At 47.3% G+C, this 22,282-nt stretch overlaps 1 protein-coding gene and 40 non-coding genes across 41 annotated transcripts in view; 21 read left to right on the top strand and 20 right to left on the bottom strand.

Moving 5' to 3' along the window:
* LOC128026950 (ligand-dependent nuclear receptor corepressor-like protein) overlaps positions 1–22,282 on the top strand; it is a 473,072-nt gene that overhangs the window by 179,165 nt on the left and 271,625 nt on the right. The window lies entirely within an intron of this gene.
* LOC128028138 (U4 spliceosomal RNA) lies at positions 380–520 on the top strand. Its single transcript, XR_008187121.1, has one exon. It is a non-coding gene; the product is annotated as a U4 spliceosomal RNA (small nuclear RNA).
* Positions 673–754, bottom strand: trnas-gcu (transfer RNA serine (anticodon GCU)). The gene has a single exon. It is a non-coding gene; the product is annotated as a tRNA-Ser (tRNA).
* LOC128027955 (U4 spliceosomal RNA) lies at positions 1,492–1,632 on the top strand. Its single transcript, XR_008186947.1, has one exon. It is a non-coding gene; the product is annotated as a U4 spliceosomal RNA (small nuclear RNA).
* trnas-gcu (transfer RNA serine (anticodon GCU)) lies at positions 1,802–1,883 on the bottom strand. The gene has a single exon. It is a non-coding gene; the product is annotated as a tRNA-Ser (tRNA).
* Positions 2,621–2,761, top strand: LOC128027954 (U4 spliceosomal RNA). Its single transcript, XR_008186946.1, has one exon. It is a non-coding gene; the product is annotated as a U4 spliceosomal RNA (small nuclear RNA).
* trnas-gcu (transfer RNA serine (anticodon GCU)) lies at positions 2,931–3,012 on the bottom strand. The gene has a single exon. It is a non-coding gene; the product is annotated as a tRNA-Ser (tRNA).
* On the top strand, positions 3,750–3,890 carry LOC128028100 (U4 spliceosomal RNA). The gene has a single exon (XR_008187085.1). It is a non-coding gene; the product is annotated as a U4 spliceosomal RNA (small nuclear RNA).
* On the bottom strand, positions 4,060–4,141 carry trnas-gcu (transfer RNA serine (anticodon GCU)). Its single transcript has one exon. It is a non-coding gene; the product is annotated as a tRNA-Ser (tRNA).
* LOC128028103 (U4 spliceosomal RNA) lies at positions 4,879–5,019 on the top strand. Its single transcript, XR_008187088.1, has one exon. It is a non-coding gene; the product is annotated as a U4 spliceosomal RNA (small nuclear RNA).
* trnas-gcu (transfer RNA serine (anticodon GCU)) lies at positions 5,189–5,270 on the bottom strand. Its single transcript has one exon. It is a non-coding gene; the product is annotated as a tRNA-Ser (tRNA).
* On the top strand, positions 6,008–6,148 carry LOC128028063 (U4 spliceosomal RNA). The gene has a single exon (XR_008187050.1). It is a non-coding gene; the product is annotated as a U4 spliceosomal RNA (small nuclear RNA).
* trnas-gcu (transfer RNA serine (anticodon GCU)) lies at positions 6,318–6,399 on the bottom strand. Its single transcript has one exon. It is a non-coding gene; the product is annotated as a tRNA-Ser (tRNA).
* Positions 7,138–7,278, top strand: LOC128027953 (U4 spliceosomal RNA). The gene has a single exon (XR_008186945.1). It is a non-coding gene; the product is annotated as a U4 spliceosomal RNA (small nuclear RNA).
* trnas-gcu (transfer RNA serine (anticodon GCU)) lies at positions 7,448–7,529 on the bottom strand. The gene has a single exon. It is a non-coding gene; the product is annotated as a tRNA-Ser (tRNA).
* On the top strand, positions 8,267–8,407 carry LOC128028089 (U4 spliceosomal RNA). Its single transcript, XR_008187074.1, has one exon. It is a non-coding gene; the product is annotated as a U4 spliceosomal RNA (small nuclear RNA).
* Positions 8,577–8,658, bottom strand: trnas-gcu (transfer RNA serine (anticodon GCU)). Its single transcript has one exon. It is a non-coding gene; the product is annotated as a tRNA-Ser (tRNA).
* Positions 9,396–9,536, top strand: LOC128027814 (U4 spliceosomal RNA). Its single transcript, XR_008186814.1, has one exon. It is a non-coding gene; the product is annotated as a U4 spliceosomal RNA (small nuclear RNA).
* trnas-gcu (transfer RNA serine (anticodon GCU)) lies at positions 9,706–9,787 on the bottom strand. Its single transcript has one exon. It is a non-coding gene; the product is annotated as a tRNA-Ser (tRNA).
* LOC128028108 (U4 spliceosomal RNA) lies at positions 10,525–10,665 on the top strand. The gene has a single exon (XR_008187093.1). It is a non-coding gene; the product is annotated as a U4 spliceosomal RNA (small nuclear RNA).
* trnas-gcu (transfer RNA serine (anticodon GCU)) lies at positions 10,835–10,916 on the bottom strand. Its single transcript has one exon. It is a non-coding gene; the product is annotated as a tRNA-Ser (tRNA).
* Positions 11,655–11,795, top strand: LOC128027952 (U4 spliceosomal RNA). Its single transcript, XR_008186944.1, has one exon. It is a non-coding gene; the product is annotated as a U4 spliceosomal RNA (small nuclear RNA).
* trnas-gcu (transfer RNA serine (anticodon GCU)) lies at positions 11,965–12,046 on the bottom strand. Its single transcript has one exon. It is a non-coding gene; the product is annotated as a tRNA-Ser (tRNA).
* LOC128028077 (U4 spliceosomal RNA) lies at positions 12,784–12,924 on the top strand. Its single transcript, XR_008187063.1, has one exon. It is a non-coding gene; the product is annotated as a U4 spliceosomal RNA (small nuclear RNA).
* Positions 13,094–13,175, bottom strand: trnas-gcu (transfer RNA serine (anticodon GCU)). Its single transcript has one exon. It is a non-coding gene; the product is annotated as a tRNA-Ser (tRNA).
* LOC128027951 (U4 spliceosomal RNA) lies at positions 13,913–14,053 on the top strand. Its single transcript, XR_008186943.1, has one exon. It is a non-coding gene; the product is annotated as a U4 spliceosomal RNA (small nuclear RNA).
* trnas-gcu (transfer RNA serine (anticodon GCU)) lies at positions 14,223–14,304 on the bottom strand. The gene has a single exon. It is a non-coding gene; the product is annotated as a tRNA-Ser (tRNA).
* On the top strand, positions 15,043–15,183 carry LOC128027949 (U4 spliceosomal RNA). Its single transcript, XR_008186941.1, has one exon. It is a non-coding gene; the product is annotated as a U4 spliceosomal RNA (small nuclear RNA).
* trnas-gcu (transfer RNA serine (anticodon GCU)) lies at positions 15,336–15,417 on the bottom strand. The gene has a single exon. It is a non-coding gene; the product is annotated as a tRNA-Ser (tRNA).
* Positions 16,155–16,295, top strand: LOC128027948 (U4 spliceosomal RNA). Its single transcript, XR_008186940.1, has one exon. It is a non-coding gene; the product is annotated as a U4 spliceosomal RNA (small nuclear RNA).
* On the bottom strand, positions 16,448–16,529 carry trnas-gcu (transfer RNA serine (anticodon GCU)). The gene has a single exon. It is a non-coding gene; the product is annotated as a tRNA-Ser (tRNA).
* On the top strand, positions 17,267–17,407 carry LOC128027946 (U4 spliceosomal RNA). Its single transcript, XR_008186939.1, has one exon. It is a non-coding gene; the product is annotated as a U4 spliceosomal RNA (small nuclear RNA).
* On the bottom strand, positions 17,577–17,658 carry trnas-gcu (transfer RNA serine (anticodon GCU)). Its single transcript has one exon. It is a non-coding gene; the product is annotated as a tRNA-Ser (tRNA).
* On the top strand, positions 18,396–18,536 carry LOC128028065 (U4 spliceosomal RNA). The gene has a single exon (XR_008187052.1). It is a non-coding gene; the product is annotated as a U4 spliceosomal RNA (small nuclear RNA).
* trnas-gcu (transfer RNA serine (anticodon GCU)) lies at positions 18,706–18,787 on the bottom strand. Its single transcript has one exon. It is a non-coding gene; the product is annotated as a tRNA-Ser (tRNA).
* Positions 19,525–19,665, top strand: LOC128028130 (U4 spliceosomal RNA). Its single transcript, XR_008187114.1, has one exon. It is a non-coding gene; the product is annotated as a U4 spliceosomal RNA (small nuclear RNA).
* On the bottom strand, positions 19,835–19,916 carry trnas-gcu (transfer RNA serine (anticodon GCU)). Its single transcript has one exon. It is a non-coding gene; the product is annotated as a tRNA-Ser (tRNA).
* Positions 20,654–20,794, top strand: LOC128028062 (U4 spliceosomal RNA). The gene has a single exon (XR_008187049.1). It is a non-coding gene; the product is annotated as a U4 spliceosomal RNA (small nuclear RNA).
* On the bottom strand, positions 20,964–21,045 carry trnas-gcu (transfer RNA serine (anticodon GCU)). The gene has a single exon. It is a non-coding gene; the product is annotated as a tRNA-Ser (tRNA).
* On the top strand, positions 21,783–21,923 carry LOC128028061 (U4 spliceosomal RNA). Its single transcript, XR_008187048.1, has one exon. It is a non-coding gene; the product is annotated as a U4 spliceosomal RNA (small nuclear RNA).
* On the bottom strand, positions 22,093–22,174 carry trnas-gcu (transfer RNA serine (anticodon GCU)). The gene has a single exon. It is a non-coding gene; the product is annotated as a tRNA-Ser (tRNA).

The raw sequence follows: 22,282 nt of genomic DNA, 5'->3' as shown, positions 1-22,282 counted from the left end.
GTTGCCGTTTTGAGAGAACACCTGAGTCTAGCAAAGGGTAGCACATTTGACACAGGACCTCCCTCAGAACTTGAACTCCCTGCACTCGTCAGTATCCTACACAACCCCCCAGGGGCCTCGTCAAACAGAATCTATACTGACCCAAACCGCGATCTTTACGACTCCACCCCTTGTTGCCAAGATACCAATAAGTCTCTTCCCCCAGGGGTTCGAGAAAGCAACTCACAAACCTCTTTAAGTAAAGGGAGAGCAGCAAATAAGGCTTCTCGTACATACTGCCTACTGGATTCGTAGACACACCACGCAGTTTGGAGCCAATTACCACCCTGTCGTTCCACGTCCACATGGGTCCAGTTGAAAGGTCGCGACCTTTGACACCATTCTTTTGCAGAGGCAATATTATAGCCTATGAGGCTCATCCGAGTCGCGATCATTGCTGGTTGAAAACTTTACCCAATACCCCGCCAGGATGACTTGAAATACAGTCAGCCTTGGCAATTTTTGCCAGCTTCTTTTGAAGCTTATTGTGTTGTTGAAGAACAGGTCTCGTCCCTTTAAATAGTACTTCCGTTATTTAACACAGCTGATTCAGATCATCGACCCTTTTGGATCGCACTGCATGAGGTGAACGTGGAACAAAAGGAAAGTGCACCAAATGTGCAGAGCAAGGAACGACGAGGATGGGATTCGAACCCACGCGTGCAGAGCACAATGGATTAGCAGTCCATCGCCTTAACCACTCGGCCACCTCGTCACTTGTGCGAGTGCCTGACTGCTCTCTGGGCTCGGGTGGTTTTCATGAAGGACCTCTTAGCACTGTGATGTCGAAGCTCACCCTGGAAACCAAAGTATAGTTAATTTTTGTACATGTACACTGAGATATGCCTACAGTTGAACACGTAGAATTTCAAAGCATATTCCATTTGTTTGAGCTTTCGAATGCAGAAGGTTAAACACGTGCGCTCTAGAAAGTTTGAACTTTGTCCAGCACCTGCTGCATTTTTCATCATTTATGACTGATGTTCTTTGTACTCTTAAAAGCTGAGCTTGCTCCTATCTAATGACCCTCAGACAAGCGCTTGTCATTGTGGCCCTCTGTCGTTCTGGTCTCCGTTGCCGTTTTGAGAGAACACCTGAGTCTAGCAAAGGGTAGCACATTTGACACAGGACCTCCCTCAGAACTTGCACTCCCTGCACTCGTCAGTATCCTACACAACCCCCCAGGGGCCTCGTCAAACAGAATCTATACTGACCCAAACCGCGATCTTTACGACTCCACCCCTTGTTGCCAAGATACCAATAAGTCTCTTCCCCCAGGGGTTCGAGAAAGCAACTCACAAACCTCTTTAAGTAAAGGGAGAGCAGCAAATAAGGCTTCTCGTACATACTGCCTACTGGATTCGTAGACACACCACGCAGTTTGGAGCCAATTACCACCCTGTCGTTCCACGTCCACATGGGTCCAGTTGAAAGGTCGCGACCTTTGACACTATTCTTTCGCAGAGGCAATATTGTAGCCTATGAGGCTCATCCGAGGCGCGATCATTGCTGGTTGAAAACTTTACCCAATACCCCGCCAGGATGACTTGAAATACAGTCAGCCTTGGCAATTTTTGCCAGCTTCTTTTGAAGCTTATTGTGTTGTTGAAGAACAGGTCTCGTCCCTTTAAATAGTACTTCTGTTATTTAACACAGCTGATTCAGATCATCGACCCTTTTGGATCGCACTGCATGAGGTGAACGTGGAACAAAAGGAAAGTGCACCAAATGTGCAGAGCAGATGAACGAGCAGAGCAAGGAACGACGAGGATGGGATTCGAACCCACGCGTGCAGAGCACAACAGATTAGCAGTCCATCACCTTAACCACTCGGCCACCTCGTCACTTGTGCGAGTGCCTGACTGCTCTCTGGGCTCGGGTGGTTTTCATGAAGGACCTCTTAGCACTGTGATGTCGAAGCTCACCCTGGAAACCAAAGTATAGTTAATTTTTGTACATGTACACTGAGATATGCCTACAGTTGAACACGTAGAATTTCAAAGCATATTCCATTTGTTTGAGCTTTCGAATGCAGAAGGTTAAACACGTGCGCTCTAGAAAGTTTGAACTTTGTCCAGCACCTGCTGCATTTTTCATCATTTATGACTGATGTTCTTTGTACTCTTAAAAGCTGAGCTTGCTCATATCTAATGACCCTCAGACAAGTGTTTGTCATTGTGGCCCTCTGTCGTTCTGGTCTCCGTTGCCGTTTTGAGAGAACACCTGAGTCTAGCAAAGGGTAGCACATTTGACACAGGACCTCCCTCAGAACTTGCACTCCCTGCACTCGTCAGTATCCTACCCAACCCCCCAGGGGCCTCGTCAAACAGAATCTATACTGACCCAAACCGCGAGCTTTACCACTCCACCCCTTTTTGCCAAGATACCAATAAGTCTCTTCCCCCAGGGCTTCGAGAAAGCAACTCACAAACCTCTTTAAGTAAAGGGAGAGCAGCAAATAAGGCTTCTCGTACATACTGCCTACTGGATTCGTAGACACACCACGCAGTTTGGAGCCAATTACCACCCTGTCGTTCCACGTCCACATGGGTCCAGTTGAAAGGTCGCGACCTTTGACATCATTCTTTCGCAGAGGCAATATTGTAGCCTATGAGGCTCATCCGAGGCGCGATCATTGCTGGTTGAAAACTTTACCCAATACCCCGCCAGGATGACTTGAAATACAGTCAGCCTTGGCAATTTTTGCCAGCTTCTTTTGAAGCTTATTGTGTTGTTGAAGAACAGGTCTCGTCCTTTTAAATAGTACTTCCTTTATTTAACACAGCTGATTCAGATCATCGACCCTTTTGGATCGCACTGCATGAGGTGAACGTGGAACAAAAGGAAAGTGCACCAAATGTGCAGAGCAGATGAACGAGCAGAGCAAGGAACGACGAGGATGGGATTCGAACCCACGCGTGCAGAGCACAATGGATTAGCAGTCCATCGCCTTAACCACTCGGCCACCTCGTCACTTGTGCGAGAGCCTGACTGCTCTGTGGGCTCGGGTGGTTTTCATGAAGGACCTCTTAGCACTGTGATGTCGAAGCTCACCCTGGAAACCAAAGTATAGTTAATTTTTGTACATGTACGCTGAGATATGCCTACAGTTGAACACGTAGAATTTCAAAGCATATTCCATTTGTTTGAGCTTTCGAATGCAGAAGGTTAAACACTTGCGCTCTACAAAGTTTGAACTTTGTCCAGCACCTGCTGCATTTTTCATCATTTATGACTGATGTTCTTTGTACTCTTAAAAGCTGAGCTTGCTCCTATCTAATGACCCTCAGACAAGCGCTTGTCATTGTGGCCCTCTGTCGTTCTGGTCTCCGTTGCCGTTTTGAGAGAACACCTGAGTCTAGCAAAGGGTAGCACATTTGACACAGGACCTCCCTCAGAACTTGCACTCCCTGCACTCGTCAGTATCCTACACAACCCCCCAGGGGCCTCGTCAAACAGAATCTATACTGACCCAAACCGCGATCTTTACGACTCCACCCCTTGTTGCCAAGATACCAATAAGTCTCTTCCCCCAGGGGTTCGAGAAAGCAACTCACAAACCTCTTTAAGTAAAGGGAGAGCAGCAAATAAGGCTTCTCGTACATACTGCCTACTGGATTCGTAGACACACCACGCAGTTTGGAGCCAATTACCACCCTGTCGTTCCACGTCCACATGGGTCCAGTTGAAAGGTCGCGACCTTTGACACCATTCTTTTGCAGAGGCAATATTGTAGCCTATGAGGCTCATCCGAGGCGCGATCATTGCTGGTTGAAAACTTTACCCAATACCCCGCCAGGATGACTTGAAATACAGTCAGCCTTGGCAATTTTTGCCAGCTTCTTTTGAAGCTTATTGTGTTGTTGAAGAACAGGTCTCGTCCCTTTAAATAGTACTTCCGTTATTTAACACAGCTGATTCAGATCATCGACCCTTTTGGATCGCACTGCATGAGGTGAACGTGGAACAAAAGGAAAGTGCACCAAATGTTCAGAGCAGTTGAACGAGCAGAGCAAGGAACGACGAGGATGGGATTCGAACCCACGCGTGCAGAGCACAATGGATTAGCAGTCCATCGCCTTAACCACTCGGCCACCTCGTCACTTGTGCGAGTGCCTGACTGCTCTCTGGGCTCGGGTGGTTTTCATGAAGGACCTCTTAGCACTGTGATGTCGAAGCTCACCCTGGAAACCAAAGTATAGTTAATTTTTGTACATGTACACTGAGATATGCCTACAGTTGAACACGTAGAATTTCAAAGCATATTCCATTTGTTTGAGCTTTCGAATGCAGAAGGTTAAACACGTGCGCTCTAGAAAGTTTGAACTTTGTCCAGCACCTGCTGCATTTTTCATCATTTATGACTGATGTTCTTTGTACTCTTAAAAGCTGAGCTTGCTCCTATCTAATGACCCTCAGACAAGCGCTTGTCATTGTGGCCCTCTGTCGTTCTGGTCTCCGTTGCCGTTTTGAGAGAACACCTGAGTCTAGCAAAGGGTAGCACATTTGACACAGGACCTCCCTCAGAACTTGCACTCCCTGCACTCGTCAGTATCCTACACAACCCCCCAGGGGCCTCGTCAAACAGAATCTATACTGACCCAAACCGCGATCTTTACGACTCCACCCCTTGTTGCCAAGATACCAATAAGTCTCTTCCCCCAGGGGTTCGAGAAAGCAACTCACAAACCTCTTTAAGTAAAGGGAGAGCAGCAAATAAGGCTTCTCGTACATACTGCCTACTGGATTCGTAGACACACCACGCAGTTTGGAGCCAATTACCACCCTGTCGTTCCACGTCCACATGGGTCCAGTTGAAAGGTCGCGACCTTTGACACTATTCTTTCGCGAAGGCAATATTGTAGCCTATGAGGCTCATCCGAGGCGCGATCATTGCTGGTTGAAAACTTTACCCAATACCCCGCCAGGATGACTTGAAATACAGTCAGCCTTGGCAATTTTTGCCAGCTTCTTTTGAAGCTTATTGTGTTGTTGAAGAACAGGTCTCGTCCCTTTAAATAGTACTTCCGTTATTTAACACAGCTGATTCAGATCATCGACCCTTTTGGATCGCACTGCATGAGGTGAACGTGGAACAAAAGGAAAGTGCACCAAATGTGCAGAGCAGATGAACGAGCAGAGCAAGGAACGACGAGGATGGGATTCGAACCCACGCGTGCAGAGCACAACGGATTAGCAGTCCATCACCTTAACCACTCGGCCACCTCGTCACTTGTGCGAGTGCCTGACTGCTCTCTGGGCTCGGGTGGTTTTCATGAAGGACCTCTTAGCACTGTGATGTCGAAGCTCACCCTGGAAACCAAAGTATAGTTAATTTTTGTACATGTACACTGAGATATGCCTACAGTTGAACACGTAGAATTTCAAAGCATATTCCATTTGTTTGAGCTTTCGAATGCAGAAGGTTAAACACGTGCGCTCTAGAAAGTTTGAACTTTGTCCAGCACCTGCTGCATTTTTCATCATTTATGACTGATGTTCTTTGTACTCTTAAAAGCTGAGCTTGCTCCTATCTAATGACCCTCAGACAAGTGTTTGTCATTGTGGCCCTCTGTCGTTCTGGTCTCCGTTGCCGTTTTGAGAGAACACCTGAGTCTAGCAAAGGGTAGCACATTTGACACAGGACCTCCCTCAGAACTTGCACTCCCTGCACTCGTCAGTATCCTACCCAACCCCCCAGGGGCCTCGTCAAACAGAATCTATACTGACCCAAACCGCGAGCTTTACCACTCCACCCCTTTTTGCCAAGATACCAATAAGTCTCTTCCCCCAGGGCTTCGAGAAAGCAACTCACAAACCTCTTTAAGTAAAGGGAGAGCAGCAAATAAGGCTTCTCGTACATACTGCCTACTGGATTCGTAGACACACCACGCAGTTTGGAGCCAATTACCACCCTGTCGTTCCACGTCCACATGGGTCCAGTTGAAAGGTCGCGACCTTTGACATCATACTTTCGCAGAGGCAATATTGTAGCCTATGAGGCTCATCCGAGGCGCGATCATTGCTGGTTGAAAACTTTACCCAATACCCCGCCAGGATGACTTGAAATACAGTCAGCCTTGGCAATTTTTGCCAGCTTCTTTTGAAGCTTATTGTGTTGTTGAAGAACAGGTCTCGTCCTTTTAAATAGTACTTCCTTTATTTAACACAGCTGATTCAGATCATCGACCCTTTTGGATCGCACTGCATGAGGTGAACGTGGAACAAAAGGAAAGTGCACCAAATGTGCAGAGCAGATGAACGAGTAGAGCAAGGAACGACGAGGATGGGATTCGAACCCACGCGTGCAGAGCACAATGGATTAGCAGTCCATCGCCTTAACCACTCGGCCACCTCCTCACTTGTGCAAGTGCCTGACTGCTCTCTGGGCTCGGGTGGTTTTCATGAAGGACCTCTTAGCACTGTGATGTCGAAGCTCACCCTGGAAACCAAAGTATAGTTAATTTTTGTACATGTACGCTGAGATATGCCTACAGTTGAACACGTAGAATTTCAAAGCATATTCCATTTGTTTGAGCTTTCGAATGCAGAAGGTTAAACACTTGCGCTCTAGAAAGTTTGAACTTTGTCCAGCACCTGCTGCATTTTTCATCATTTATGACTGATGTTCTTTGTACTCTTAAAAAGCTGAGCTTGCTCCTATCTCATGACCCTCAGACAAGTGTTTGTCATTGTGGCCCTCTGTCGTTCTGGTCTCCGTTGCCGTTTTGAGAGAACACCTGAGTCTAGCAAAGGGTAGCACATTTGACACAGGACCTCCCTCAGAACTTGCACTCCCTGCACTCGTCAGTATCCTACCCAACCCCCCAGGGGCCTCGTAAAACAGAATCTATACTGACCCAAACCGCGAGCTTTACCACTCCACCCCTTTTTGCCAAGATACCAATAAGTCTCTTCCCCCAGGGCTTCGAGAAAGCAACTCACAAACCTCTTTAAGTAAAGGGAGAGCAGCAAATAAGGCTTCTCGTACATACTGCCTACTGGATTCGTAGACACACCACGCAGTTTGGAGCCAATTACCACCCTGTCGTTCCACGTCCACATGGGTCCAGTTGAAAGGTCGCGACCTTTGACATCATTCTTTCGCAGAGGCAATATTGTAGCCTATGAGGCTCATCCGAGGCGCGATCATTGCTGGTTGAAAACTTTACCCAATACCCCGCCAGGATGACTTGAAATACAGTCAGCCTTGGCAATTTTTGCCAGCTTCTTTTGAAGCTTATTGTGTTGTTGAAGAACAGGTCTCGTCCCTTTAAATAGTACTTCCGTTATTTAACACAGCTGATTCAGATCATCGACCCTTTTGGATCGCACTGCATGAGGTGAACGTGGAACAAAAGGAAAGTGCACCAAATGTTCAGAGCAGTTGAACGAGCAGAGCAAGTAACGACGAGGATGGGATTCGAACCCACGCGTGCAGAGCACAATGGATTAGCAGTCCATCGCCTTAACCACTCGGCCACCTCGTCACTTGTGCGAGTGCATGACTGCTCTCTGGGCTCGGGTGGTTTTCATGAAGGACCTCTTAGCACTGTGATGTCGAAGCTCACCCTGGAAACCAAAGTATAGTTAATTTTTGTACATGTACACTGAGATATGCCTACAGTTGAACACGTAGAATTTCAAAGCATATTCCATTTGTTTGAGCTTTCGAATGCAGAAGGTTAAACACGTGCGCTCTAGAAAGTTTGAACTTTGTCCAGCACCTGCTGCATTTTTCATCATTTATGACTGATGTTCTTTGTACTCTTAAAAGCTGAGCTTGCTCCTATCTAATGACCCTCAGACAAGCGTTTGTCATTGTGGCCCTCTGTCGTTCTGGTCTCCGTTGCCGTTTTGAGAGAACACCTGTGTCTAGCAAAGGGTAGCACATTTGACACAGGACCTCCCTCAGAACTTGCACTCCCTGCACTCGTCAGTATCCTACCCAACCCCCCAGGGGCCTCGTCAAACAGAATCTATACTGACCCAAACCGCGAGCTTTACCACTCCACCCCTTTTTGCCAAGATACCAATAAGTCTCTTCCCCCAGGGCTTCGAGAAAGCAACTCACAAACCTCTTTAAGTAAAGGGAGAGCAGCAAATAAGGCTTCTCGTACATACTGCCTACTGGATTCGTAGACACACCACGCAGTTTGGAGCCAATTACCACCCTGTCGTTCCACGTCCACATGGGTCCAGTTGAAAGGTCGCGACCTTTGACATCATTCTTTTGCAGAGGCAATATTGTAGCCTATGAGGCTCATCCGAGGCGCGATCATTGCTGGTTGAAAACTTTACCCAATACCCCGCCAGGATGACTTGAAATACAGTCAGCCTTGGCAATTTTTGCCAGCTTCTTTTGAAGCTTATTGTGTTGTTGAAGAACAGGTCTCGTCCCTTTAAATAGTACTTCCGTTATTTAACACAGCTGATTCAGATCATCGACCCTTTTGGATCGCACTGCATGAGGTGAACGTGGAACAAAAGGAAAGTGCACCAAATGTTCAGAGCAGTTGAACGAGCAGAGCAAGGAACGACGAGGATGGGATTCGAACCCACGCGTGCAGAGCACAATGGATTAGCAGTCCATCGCCTTAACCACTCGGCCACCTCGTCACTTGTGCGAGTGCCTGACTGCTCTCTGGGCTCGGGTGGTTTTCATGAAGGACCTCTTAGCACTGTGATGTCGAAGCTCACCCTGGAAACCAAAGTATAGTTAATTTTTGTACATGTACACTGAGATATGCCTACAGTTGAACACGTAGAATTTCAAAGCATATTCCATTTGTTTGAGCTTTCGAATGCAGAAGGTTAAACACGTGCGCTCTAGAAAGTTTGAACTTTGTCCAGCACCTGCTGCATTTTTCATCATTTATGACTGATGTTCTTTGTACTCTTAAAAGCTGAGCTTGCTCCTATCTAATGACCCTCAGACAAGCGTTTGTCATTGTGGCCCTCTGTCGTTCTGGTCTCCGTTGCCGTTTTGAGAGAACACCTGTGTCTAGCAAAGGGTAGCACATTTGACACAGGACCTCCCTCAGAACTTGCACTCCCTGCACTCGTCAGTATCCTACCCAACCCCCCAGGGGCCTCGTCAAACAGAATCTATACTGACCCAAACCGCGAGCTTTACCACTCCGCCCCTTTTTGCCAAGATACCAATAAGTCTCTTCCCCCAGGGCTTCGAGAAAGCAACTCACAAACCTCTTTAAGTAAAGGGAGAGCAGCAAATAAGGCTTCTCGTACATACTGCCTACTGGATTCGTAGACACACCACGCAGTTTGGAGCCAATTACCACCCTGTCGTTCCACGTCCACATGGGTCCAGTTGAAAGGTCGCGACCTTTGACACCATTCTTTTGCAGAGGCAATATTGTAGCCTATGAGGCTCATCCGAGGCGCGATCATTGCTGGTTGAAAACTTTACCCAATACCCCGCCAGGATGACTTGAAATACAGTCAGCCTTGGCAATTTTTGCCAGCTTCTTCTGAAGCTTATTGTGTTGTTGAAGAACAGGTCTCGTCCTTTTAAATAGTACTTCCTTTATTTAACACAGCTGATTCAGATCATCGACCCTTTTGGATCGCACTGCATGAGGTGAACGTGGAACAAAAGGAAAGTGCACCAAATGTGCAGAGCAGATGAACGAGCAGAGCAAGGAACGACGAGGATGGGATTCGAACCCACGCGTGCAGAGCACAATGGATTAGCAGTCCATCGCCTTAACCACTCGGCCACCTCGTCACTTGTGCGAGTGCCTGACTGCTCTCTGGACTCGGGTGGTTTTCATGAAGGACCTCTTAGCACTGTGATGTCGAAGCTCACCCTGGAAACCAAAGTATAGTTAATTTTTGTACATGTACGCTGAGATATGCCTACAGTTGAACACGTAGAATTTCAAAGCATATTCCATTTGTTTGAGCTTTCGAATGCAGAAAGTTAAACACTTGCGCTCTACAAAGTATGAACTTTGTCCAGCACCTGCTGCATTTTTCATCATTTATGACTGATGTTCTTTGTACTCTTAAAAGCTGAGCTTGCTCCTATCTCATGACCCTCAGACAAGTGCTTGTCATTGTGGCCCTCTGTCGTTCTGGTCTCCGTTGCCGTTTTGAGAGAACACCTGAGTCTAGCAAAGGGTAGCACATTTGACACAGGACCTCCCTCAGAACTTGCACTCCCTGCACTCGTCAGTATCCTACCCAACCCCCCAGGGGCCTCGTCAAACAGAATCTATACTGACCCAAACCACCAGCTTTACCACTCCACCCCTTTTTGCCAAGATACCAATAAGTCTCTTCCCCCAGGGCTTCGAGAAAGCAACTCACAAACCTCTTTAAGTAAAGGGAGAGCAGCAAATAAGGCTTCTCGTACATACTGCCTACTGGATTCGTAGACACACCACGCAGTTTGGAGCCAATTACCACCCTGTCGTTCCACGTCCACATGGGTCCAGTTGAAAGGTCGCGACCTTTGACATCATTCTTTCGCAGAGGCAATATTGTAGCCTATGAGGCTCATCCGAGGCGCGATCATTGCTGGTTGAAAACTTTACCCAATACCCCGCCAGGATGCCTTGAAATACAGTCAGCCTTGGCAATTTTTGCCAGCTTCTTTTGAAGCTTATTGTGTTGTTGAAGAACAGGTCTCGTCCTTTTAAATAGTACTTCCTTTATTTAACACAGCTGATTCAGATCATCGACCCTTTTGGATCGCACTGCATGAGGTGAACGTGGAACAAAAGGAAAGTGCACCAAATGTGCAGAGCAGATGAACGAGTAGAGCAAGGAACGACGAGGATGGGATTCGAACCCACGCGTGCAGAGCACAATGGATTAGCAGTCCATCGCCTTAACCACTCGGCCACCTCGTCACTTGTGCAAGTGCCTGACTGCTCTCTGGGCTCGGGTGGTTTTCATGAAGGACCTCTTAGCACTGTGATGTCGAAGCTCACCCTGGAAACCAAAGTATAGTTAATTTTTGTACATGTACGCTGAGATATGCCTACAGTTGAACACGTAGAATTTCAAAGCATATTCCATTTGTTTGAGCTTTCGAATGCAGAAGGTTAAACACTTGCGCTCTAGAAAGTTTGAACTTTGTCCAGCACCTGCTGCATTTTTCATCATTTATGACTGATGTTCTTTGTACTCTTAAAAAGCTGAGCTTGCTCCTATCTCATGACCCTCAGACAAGTGTTTGTCATTGTGGCCCTCTGTCGTTCTGGTCTCCGTTGCCGTTTTGAGAGAACACCTGAGTCTAGCAAAGGGTAGCACATTTGACACAGGACCTCCCTCAGAACTTGCACTCCCTGCACTCGTCAGTATCCTACCCAACCCCCCAGGGGCCTCGTCAAACAGAATCTATACTGACCCAAACCGCGAGCTTTACCACTCCACCCCTTTTTGCCAAGATACCAATAAGTCTCTTCCCCCAGGGCTTCGAGAAAGCAACTCACAAACCTCTTTAAGTAAAGGGAGAGCAGCAAATAAGGCTTCTCGTACATACTGCCTACTGGATTCGTAGACACACCACGCAGTTTGGAGCCAATTACCACCCTGTCGTTCCACGTCCACATGGGTCCAGTTGAAAGGTCGCGACCTTTGACATCATTCTTTCGCAGAGGCAATATTGTAGCCTATGAGGCTCATCCGAGGCGCGATCATTGCTGGTTGAAAACTTTACCCAATACCCCGCCAGGATGACTTGAAATACAGTCAGCCTTGGCAATTTTTGCCAGCTTCTTTTGAAGCTTATTGTGTTGTTGAAGAACAGGTCTCGTCCCTTTAAATAGTACTTCCGTTATTTAACACAGCTGATTCAGATCATCGACCCTTTTGGATCGCACTGCATGAGGTGAACGTGGAACAAAAGGAAAGTGCACCAAATGTTCAGAGCAGTTGAACGAGCAGAGCAAGGAACGACGAGGATGGGATTCGAACCCACGCGTGCAGAGCACAATGGATTAGCAGTCCATCGCCTTAACCACTCGGCCACCTCGTCACTTGTGCGAGTGCCTGACTGCTCTCTGGGCTCGGGTGGTTTTCATGAAGGACCTCTTAGCACTGTGATGTCGAAGCTCACCCTGGAAACCAAAGTATAGTTAATTTTTGTACATGTACGCTGAGATATGCCTACAGTTGAACACGTAGAATTTCAAAGCATATTCCATTTGTTTGAGCTTTCGAATGCAGAAGGTTAAACACGTGCGCTCTAGAAAGTTTGAACTTTGTCCAGCACCTGCTGCATTTTTCATCATTTATGACTGATGTTCTTTGTACTCTTAAAAGCTGAGCTTGCTCCTATCTAATGACCCTCAGACAAGCGTTTGTCATTGTGGCCCTCTGTCGTTCTGGTCTCCGTTGCCGTTTTGAGAGAACACCTGTGTCTAGCAAAGGGTAGCACATTTGACACAGGACCTCCCTCAGAACTTGCACTCCCTGCACTCGTCAGTATCCTACCCAACCCCCCAGGGGCCTCGTCAAACAGAATCTATACTGACCCAAACCGCGATCTTTACGACTCCACCCCTTTTTGCCAAGATACCAATAAGTCTCTTCCCCCAGGGGTTCGAGAAAGCAACTCACAAACCTCTTTAAGTAAAGGGAGAGCAGCAAATAAGGCTTCTCGTACATACTGCCTACTGGATTCGTAGACACACCACGCAGTTTGGAGCCAATTACCACCCTGTCGTTCCACGTCCACATGGGTCCAGTTGAAAGGTCGCGACCTTTGACACCATTCTTTTGCAGAGGCAATATTGTAGCCTATGAGGCTCATCCGAGGCGCGATCATTGCTGGTTGAAAACTTTACCCAATACCCCGCCAGGATGACTTGAAATACAGTCAGCCTTGGCAATTTTTGCCAGCTTCTTTTGAAGCTTATTGTGTTGTTGAAGAACAGGTCTCGTCCCTTTAAATAGTACTTCCGTTATTTAACACAGCTGATTCAGATCATCGACCCTTTTGGATCGCACTGCATGAGGTGAACGTGGAACAAAAGGAAAGTGCACCAAATGTTCAGAGCAGTTGAACGAGCAGAGCAAGGAACGACGAGGATGGGATTCGAACCCACGCGTGCAGAGCACAATGGATTAGCAGTCCATCGCCTTAACCACTCGGCCACCTCGTCACTTGTGCGAGTGCCTGACTGCTCTCTGGGCTCGGGTGGTTTTCATGAAGGACCTCTTAGCACTGTGATGTCGAAGCTCACCCTGGAAACCAAAGTATAGTTAATTTTTGTACATGTACACTGAGATATGCCTACAGTTGAACACGTAGAATTTCAAAGCATATTCCATTTGTTTGAGCTTTCGAATGCAGAAGGTTAAACACGTGCGCTCTAGAAAGTTTGAACTTTGTCCAGCACCTGCTGCATTTTTCATCATTTATGACTGATGTTCTTTGTACTCTTAAAAGCTGAGCTTGCTCCTATCTAATGACCCTCAGACAAGCGCTTGTCATTGTGGCCCTCTGTCGTTCTGGTCTCCGTTGCCGTTTTGAGAGAACACCTGAGTCTAGCAAAGGGTAGCACATTTGACACAGGACCTCCCTCAGAACTTGCACTCCCTGCACTCGTCAGTATCCTACACAACCCCCCAGGGGCCTCGTCAAACAGAATCTATACTGACCCAAACCGCGATCTTTACGACTCCACCCCTTGTTGCCAAGATACCAATAAGTCTCTTCCCCCAGGGGTTCGAGAAAGCAACTCACAAACCTCTTTAAGTAAAGGGAGAGCAGCAAATAAGGCTTCTCGTACATACTGCCTACTGGATTCGTAGACACACCACGCAGTTTGGAGCCAATTACCACCCTGTCGTTCCACGTCCACATGGGTCCAGTTGAAAGGTCGCGACCTTTGACACTATTCTTTCGCAGAGGCAATATTGTAGCCTATGAGGCTCATCCGAGGCGCGATCATTGCTGGTTGAAAACTTTACCCAATACCCCGCCAGGATGACTTGAAATACAGTCAGCCTTGGCAATTTTTGCCAGCTTCTTTTGAAGCTTATTGTGTTGTTGAAGAACAGGTCTCGTCCTTTTAAATAGTACTTCCTTTATTTAACACAGCTGATTCAGATCATCGACCCTTTTGGATCGCACTGCATGAGGTGAACGTGGAACAAAAGGAAAGTGCACCAAATGTGCAGAGCAGATGAACGAGTAGAGCAAGGAACGACGAGGATGGGATTCGAACCCACACGTGGAGAGCACAATGGATTAGCAGTCCATCGCCTTAACCATTCGGCCACCTCGTCACTTGTGCAAGTGCCTGACTGCTCTCTGGGCTCGGGTGGTTTTCATGAAGGACCTCTTAGCACTGTGATGTCGAAGCTCACCCTGGAAACCAAAGTATAGTTAATTTTTGTACATGTACGCTGAGATATGCCTACAGTTGAACACGTAGAATTTCAAAGCATATTCCATTTGTTTGAGCTTTCGAATGCAGAAGGTTAAACACTTGCGCTCTAGAAAGTTTGAACTTTGTCCAGCACCTGCTGCATTTTTCATCATTTATGACTGATGTTCTTTGTACTCTTAAAAAGCTGAGCTTGCTCCTATCTCATGACCCTCAGACAAGTGTTTGTCATTGTGGCCCTCTGTCGTTCTGGTCTCCGTTGCCGTTTTGAGAGAACACCTGAGTCTAGCAAAGGGTAGCACATTTGACACAGGACCTCCCTCAGAACTTGCACTCCCTGCACTCGTCAGTATCCTACCCAACCCCCCAGGGGCCTCGTAAAACAGAATCTATACTGACCCAAACCGCGAGCTTTACCACTCCACCCCTTTTTGCCAAGATACCAATAAGTCTCTTCCCCCAGGGCTTCGAGAAAGCAACTCACAAACCTCTTTAAGTAAAGGGAGAGCAGCAAATAAGGCTTCTCGTACATACTGCCTACTGGATTCGTAGACACACCACGCAGTTTGGAGCCAATTACCACCCTGTCGTTCCACGTCCACATGGGTCCAGTTGAAAGGTCGCGACCTTTGACATCATTCTTTCGCAGAGGCAATATTGTAGCCTATGAGGCTCATCCGAGGCGCGATCATTGCTGGTTGAAAACTTTACCCAATACCCCGCCAGGATGACTTGAAATACAGTCAGCCTTGGCAATTTTTGCCAGCTTCTTTTGAAGCTTATTGTGTTGTTGAAGAACAGGTCTCGTCCTTTTAAATAGTACTTCCTTTATTTAACACAGCTGATTCAGATCATCGACCCTTTTGGATCGCACTGCATGAGGTGAACGTGGAACAAAAGGAAAGTGCACCAAATGTGCAGAGCAAGGAACGACGAGGATGGGATTCGAATCCACGCGTGCAGAGCACAATGGATTAGCAGTCCATCGCCTTAACCACTCGGCCACCTCGTCACTTGTGCGAGAGCCTGACTGCTCTGTGGGCTCGGGTGGTTTTCATGAAGGACCTCTTAGCACTGTGATGTCGAAGCTCACCCTGGAAACCAAAGTATAGTTAATTTTTGTACATGTACGCTGAGATATGCCTACAGTTGAACACGTAGAATTTCAAAGCATATTCCATTTGTTTGAGCTTTCGAATGCAGAAGGTTAAACACTTGCGCTCTACAAAGTTTGAACTTTGTCCAGCACCTGCTGCATTTTTCATCATTTATGACTGATGTTCTTTGTACTCTTAAAAGCTGAGCTTGCTCCTATCTAATGACCCTCAGACAAGCGCTTGTCATTGTGGCCCTCTGTCGTTCTGGTCTCCGTTGCCGTTTTGAGAGAACACCTGAGTCTAGCAAAGGGTAGCACATTTGACACAGGACCTCCCTCAGAACTTGAACTCCCTGCACTCGTCAGTATCCTACACAACCCCCCAGGGGCCTCGTCAAACAGAATCTATACTGACCCAAACCGCGATCTTTACGACTCCACCCCTTGTTGCCAAGATACCAATAAGTCTCTTCCCCCAGGGGTTCGAGAAAGCAACTCACAAACCTCTTTAAGTAAAGGGAGAGCAGCAAATAAGGCTTCTCGTACATACTGCCTACTGGATTCGTAGACACACCACGCAGTTTGGAGCCAATTACCACCCTGTCGTTCCACGTCCACATGGGTCCAGTTGAAAGGTCGCGACCTTTGACACCATTCTTTCGCAGAGGCAATATTGTAGCCTATGAGGCTCATCCGAGGCGCGATCATTGCTGGTTGAAAACTTTACCCAATACCCCGCCAGGATGACTTGAAATACAGTCAGCCTTGGCAATTTTTGCCAGCTTCTTTTGAAGCTTATTGTGTTGTTGAAGAACAGGTCTCGTCCCTTTAAATAGTACTTCCGTTATTTAACACAGCTGATTCAGATCATCGACCCTTTTGGATCGCACTGCATGAGGTGAACGTGGAACAAAAGGAAAGTGCACCAAATGTGCAGAGCAAGGAACGACGAGGATGGGATTCGAACCCACGCGTGCAGAGCACAACAGATTAGCAGTCCATCACCTTAACCACTCGGCCACCTCGTCACTTGTGCGAGTGCCTGACTGCTCTCTGGGCTCGGGTGGTTTTCATGAAGGACCTCTTAGCACTGTGATGTCGAAGCTCACCCTGGAAACCAAAGTATAGTTAATTTTTGTACATGTACACTGAGATATGCCTACAGTTGAACACGTAGAATTTCAAAGCATATTCCATTTGTTTGAGCTTTCGAATGCAGAAGGTTAAACACGTGCGCTCTAGAAAGTTTGAACTTTGTCCAGCACCTGCTGCATTTTTCATCATTTATGACTGATGTTCTTTGTACTCTTAAAAGCTGAGCTTGCTCCTATCTAATGACCCTCAGACAAGTGTTTGTCATTGTGGCCCTCTGTCGTTCTGGTCTCCGTTGCCGTTTTGAGAGAACACCTGAGTCTAGCAAAGGGTAGCACATTTGACACAGGACCTCCCTCAGAACTTGCACTCCCTGCACTCGTCAGTATCCTACCCAACCCCCCAGGGGCCTCGTCAAACAGAATCTATACTGACCCAAACCGCGAGCTTTACCACTCCACCCCTTTTTGCCAAGATACCAATAAGTCTCTTCCCCCAGGGCTTCGAGAAAGCAACTCACAAACCTCTTTAAGTAAAGGGAGAGCAGCAAATAAGGCTTCTCGTACATACTGCCTACTGGATTCGTAGACACACCACGCAGTTTGGAGCCAATTACCACCCTGTCGTTCCACGTCCACATGGGTCCAGTTGAAAGGTCGCGACCTTTGACATCATTCTTTCGCAGAGGCAATATTGTAGCCTATGAGGCTCATCCGAGGCGCGATCATTGCTGGTTGAAAACTTTACCCAATACCCCGCCAGGATGACTTGAAATACAGTCAGCCTTGGCAATTTTTGCCAGCTTCTTTTGAAGCTTATTGTGTTGTTGAAGAACAGGTCTCGTCCTTTTAAATAGTACTTCCTTTATTTAACACAGCTGATTCAGATCATCGACCCTTTTGGATCGCACTGCATGAGGTGAACGTGGAACAAAAGGAAAGTGCACCAAATGTGCAGAGCAGATGAACGAGCAGAGCAAGGAACGACGAGGATGGGATTCGAACCCACGCGTGCAGAGCACAATGGATTAGCAGTCCATCGCCTTAACCACTCGGCCACCTCGTCACTTGTGCGAGAGCCTGACTGCTCTGTGGGCTCGGGTGGTTTTCATGAAGGACCTCTTAGCACTGTGATGTCGAAGCTCACCCTGGAAACCAAAGTATAGTTAATTTTTGTACATGTACGCTGAGATATGCCTACAGTTGAACACGTAGAATTTCAAAGCATATTCCATTTGTTTGAGCTTTCGAATGCAGAAGGTTAAACACTTGCGCTCTACAAAGTTTGAACTTTGTCCAGCACCTGCTGCATTTTTCATCATTTATGACTGATGTTCTTTGTACTCTTAAAAGCTGAGCTTGCTCCTATCTAATGACCCTCAGACAAGCGCTTGTCATTGTGGCCCTCTGTCGTTCTGGTCTCCGTTGCCGTTTTGAGAGAACACCTGAGTCTAGCAAAGGGTAGCACATTTGACACAGGACCTCCCTCAGAACTTGCACTCCCTGCACTCGTCAGTATCCTACACAACCCCCCAGGGGCCTCGTCAAACAGAATCTATACTGACCCAAACCGCGATCTTTACGACTCCACCCCTTGTTGCCAAGATACCAATAAGTCTCTTCCCCCAGGGGTTCGAGAAAGCAACTCACAAACCTCTTTAAGTAAAGGGAGAGCAGCAAATAAGGCTTCTCGTACATACTGCCTACTGGATTCGTAGACACACCACGCAGTTTGGAGCCAATTACCACCCTGTCGTTCCACGTCCACATGGGTCCAGTTGAAAGGTCGCGACCTTTGACACCATTCTTTTGCAGAGGCAATATTGTAGCCTATGAGGCTCATCCGAGGCGCGATCATTGCTGGTTGAAAACTTTACCCAATACCCCGCCAGGATGACTTGAAATACAGTCAGCCTTGGCAATTTTTGCCAGCTTCTTTTGAAGCTTATTGTGTTGTTGAAGAACAGGTCTCGTCCCTTTAAATAGTACTTCCGTTATTTAACACAGCTGATTCAGATCATCGACCCTTTTGGATCGCACTGCATGAGGTGAACGTGGAACAAAAGGAAAGTGCACCAAATGTTCAGAGCAGTTGAACGAGCAGAGCAAGGAACGACGAGGATGGGATTCGAACCCACGCGTGCAGAGCACAATGGATTAGCAGTCCATCGCCTTAACCACTCGGCCACCTCGTCACTTGTGCGAGTGCCTGACTGCTCTCTGGGCTCGGGTGGTTTTCATGAAGGACCTTTTAGCACTGTGATGTCGAAGCTCACCCTGGAAACCAAAGTATAGTTAATTTTTGTACATGTACACTGAGATATGCCTACAGTTGAACACGTAGAATTTCAAAGCATATTCCATTTGTTTGAGCTTTCGAATGCAGAAGGTTAAACACGTGCGCTCTAGAAAGTTTGAACTTTGTCCAGCACCTGCTGCATTTTTCATCATTTATGACTGATGTTCTTTGTACTCTTAAAAGCTGAGCTTGCTCCTATCTAATGACCCTCAGACAAGCGCTTGTCATTGTGGCCCTCTGTCGTTCTGGTCTCCGTTGCCGTTTTGAGAGAACACCTGAGTCTAGCAAAGGGTAGCACATTTGACACAGGACCTCCCTCAGAACTTGCACTCCCTGCACTCGTCAGTATCCTACACAACCCCCCAGGGGCCTCGTCAAACAGAATCTATACTGACCCAAACCGCGATCTTTACGACTCCACCCCTTGTTGCCAAGATACCAATAAGTCTCTTCCCCCAGGGGTTCGAGAAAGCAACTCACAAACCTCTTTAAGTAAAGGGAGAGCAGCAAATAAGGCTTCTCGTACATACTGCCTACTGGATTCGTAGACACACCACGCAGTTTGGAGCCAATTACCACCCTGTCGTTCCACGTCCACATGGGTCCAGTTGAAAGGTCGCGACCTTTGACACTATTCTTTCGCAGAGGCAATATTGTAGCATATGAGGCTCATCCGAGGCGCGATCATTGCTGGTTGAAAACTTTACCCAATACCCCGCCAGGATGACTTGAAATACAGTCAGCCTTGGCAATTTTTGCCAGCTTCTTTTGAAGCTTATTGTGTTGTTGAAGAACAGGTCTCGTCCCTTTAAATAGTACTTCCGTTATTTAACACAGCTGATTCAGATCATCGACCCTTTTGGATCGCACTGCATGAGGTGAACGTGGAACAAAAGGAAAGTGCACCAAATGTGCAGAGCAGATGAACGAGCAGAGCAAGGAACGACGAGGATGGGATTCGAACCCACGCGTGCAGAGCACAACGGATTAGCAGTCCATCACCTTAACCACTCGGCCACCTCGTCACTTGTGCGAGTGCCTGACTGCTCTCTGGGCTCGGGTGGTTTTCATGAAGGACCTCTTAGCACTGTGATGTCGAAGCTCACCCTGGAAACCAAAGTATAGTTAATTTTTGTACATGTACACTGAGATATGCCTACAGTTGAACACGTAGAATTTCAAAGCATATTCCATTTGTTTGAGCTTTCGAATGCAGAAGGTTAAACACGTGCGCTCTAGAAAGTTTGAACTTTGTCCAGCACCTGCTGCATTTTTCATCATTTATGACTGATGTTCTTTGTACTCTTAAAAGCTGAGCTTGCTCCTATCTAATGACCCTCAGACAAGTGTTTGTCATTGTGGCCCTCTGTCGTTCTGGTCTCCGTTGCCGTTTTGAGAGAACACCTGAGTCTAGCAAAGGGTAGCACATTTGACACAGGACCTCCCTCAGAACTTGCACTCCCTGCACTCGTCAGTATCCTACCCAACCCCCCAGGGGCCTCGTCAAACAGAATCTATACTGACCCAAACCGCGAGCTTTACCACTCCACCCCTTTTTGCCAAGATACCAATAAGTCTCTTCCCCCAGGGCTTCGAGAAAGCAACTCACAAACCTCTTTAAGTAAAGGGAGAGCAGCAAATAAGGCTTCTCGTACATACTGCCTACTGGATTCGTAGACACACCACGCAGTTTGGAGCCAATTACCACCCTGTCGTTCCACGTCCACATGGGTCCAGTTGAAAGGTCGCGACCTTTGACATCATACTTTCGCAGAGGCAATATTGTAGCCTATGAGGCTCATCCGAGGCGCGATCATTGCTGGTTGAAAACTTTACCCAATACCCCGCCAGGATGACTTGAAATACAGTCAGCCTTGGCAATTTTTGCCAGCTTCTTTTGAAGCTTATTGTGTTGTTGAAGAACAGGTCTCGTCCCTTTAAATAGTACTTCCGTTATTTAACACAGCTGATTCAGATCATCGACCCTTTTGGATCGCACTGCATGAGGTGAACGTGGAACAAAAGGAAAGTGCACCAAATGTGCAGAGCAGATGAACGAGCAGAGCAAGGAACGACGAGGATGGGATTCGAACCCACGCGTGCAGAGCACAACGGATTAGCAGTCCATCACCTTAACCACTCGGCCACCTCGTCACTTGTGCGAGTGCCTGACTGCTCTCTGGGCTCGGGTGGTTTTCATGAAGGACCTCTTAGCACTGTGATGTCGAAGCTCACCCTGGAAACCAAAGTATAGTTAATTTTTGTACATGTACACTGAGATATGCCTACAGTTGAACACGTAGAATTTCAAAGCATATTCCATTTGTTTGAGCTTTCGAATGCAGAAGGTTAAACACGTGCGCTCTAGAAAGTTTGAACTTTGTCCAGCACCTGCTGCATTTTTCATCATTTATGACTGATGTTCTTTGTACTCTTAAAAGCTGAGCTTGCTCCTATCTAATGACCCTCAGACAAGTGTTTGTCATTGTGGCCCTCTGTCGTTCTGGTCTCCGTTGCCGTTTTGAGAGAACACCTGAGTCTAGCAAAGGGTAGCACATTTGACACAGGACCTCCCTCAGAACTTGCACTCCCTGCACTCGTCAGTATCCTACCCAACCCCCCAGGGGCCTCGTCAAACAGAATCTATACTGACCCAAACCGCGAGCTTTACCACTCCACCCCTTTTTGCCAAGATACCAATAAGTCTCTTCCCCCAGGGCTTCGAGAAAGCAACTCACAAACCTCTTTAAGTAAAGGGAGAGCAGCAAATAAGGCTTCTCGTACATACTGCCTACTGGATTCGTAGACACACCACGCAGTTTGGAGCCAATTACCACCCTGTCGTTCCACGTCCACATGGGTCCAGTTGAAAGGTCGCGACCTTTGACATCATACTTTCGCAGAGGCAATATTGTAGCCTATGAGGCTCATCCGAGGCGCGATCATTGCTGGTTGAAAACTTTACCCAATACCCCGCCAGGATGACTTGAAATACAGTCAGCCTTGGCAATTTTTGCCAGCTTCTTTTGAAGCTTATTGTGTTGTTGAAGAACAGGTCTCGTCCTTTTAAATAGTACTTCCTTTATTTAACACAGCTGATTCAGATCATCGACCCTTTTGGATCGCACTGCATGAGGTGAACGTGGAACAAAAGGAAAGTGCACCAAATGTTCAGAGCAGTTGAACGAGCAGAGCAAGGAACGACGAGGATGGGATTCGAACCCACGCGTGCAGAGCACAATGGATTAGCAGTCCATCGCCTTAACCACTCGGCCACCTCGTCACTTGTGCGAGTGCCTGACTGCTCTCTGGGCTCGGGTGGTTTTCATGAAGGACCTTTTAGCACTGTGATGTCGAAGCTCACCCTGGAAACCAAAGTATAGTTAATTTT

Source organism: Carassius gibelio, chromosome A14 (genome assembly GCF_023724105.1).
Source record: "Carassius gibelio isolate Cgi1373 ecotype wild population from Czech Republic chromosome A14, carGib1.2-hapl.c, whole genome shotgun sequence".
NCBI classification, from domain to species: Eukaryota; Metazoa; Chordata; class Actinopteri; order Cypriniformes; family Cyprinidae; genus Carassius; species Carassius gibelio.
Note: the sequence above shows the minus strand (reverse complement) of the source record. Positions and strands in the feature narration are given on the sequence as shown.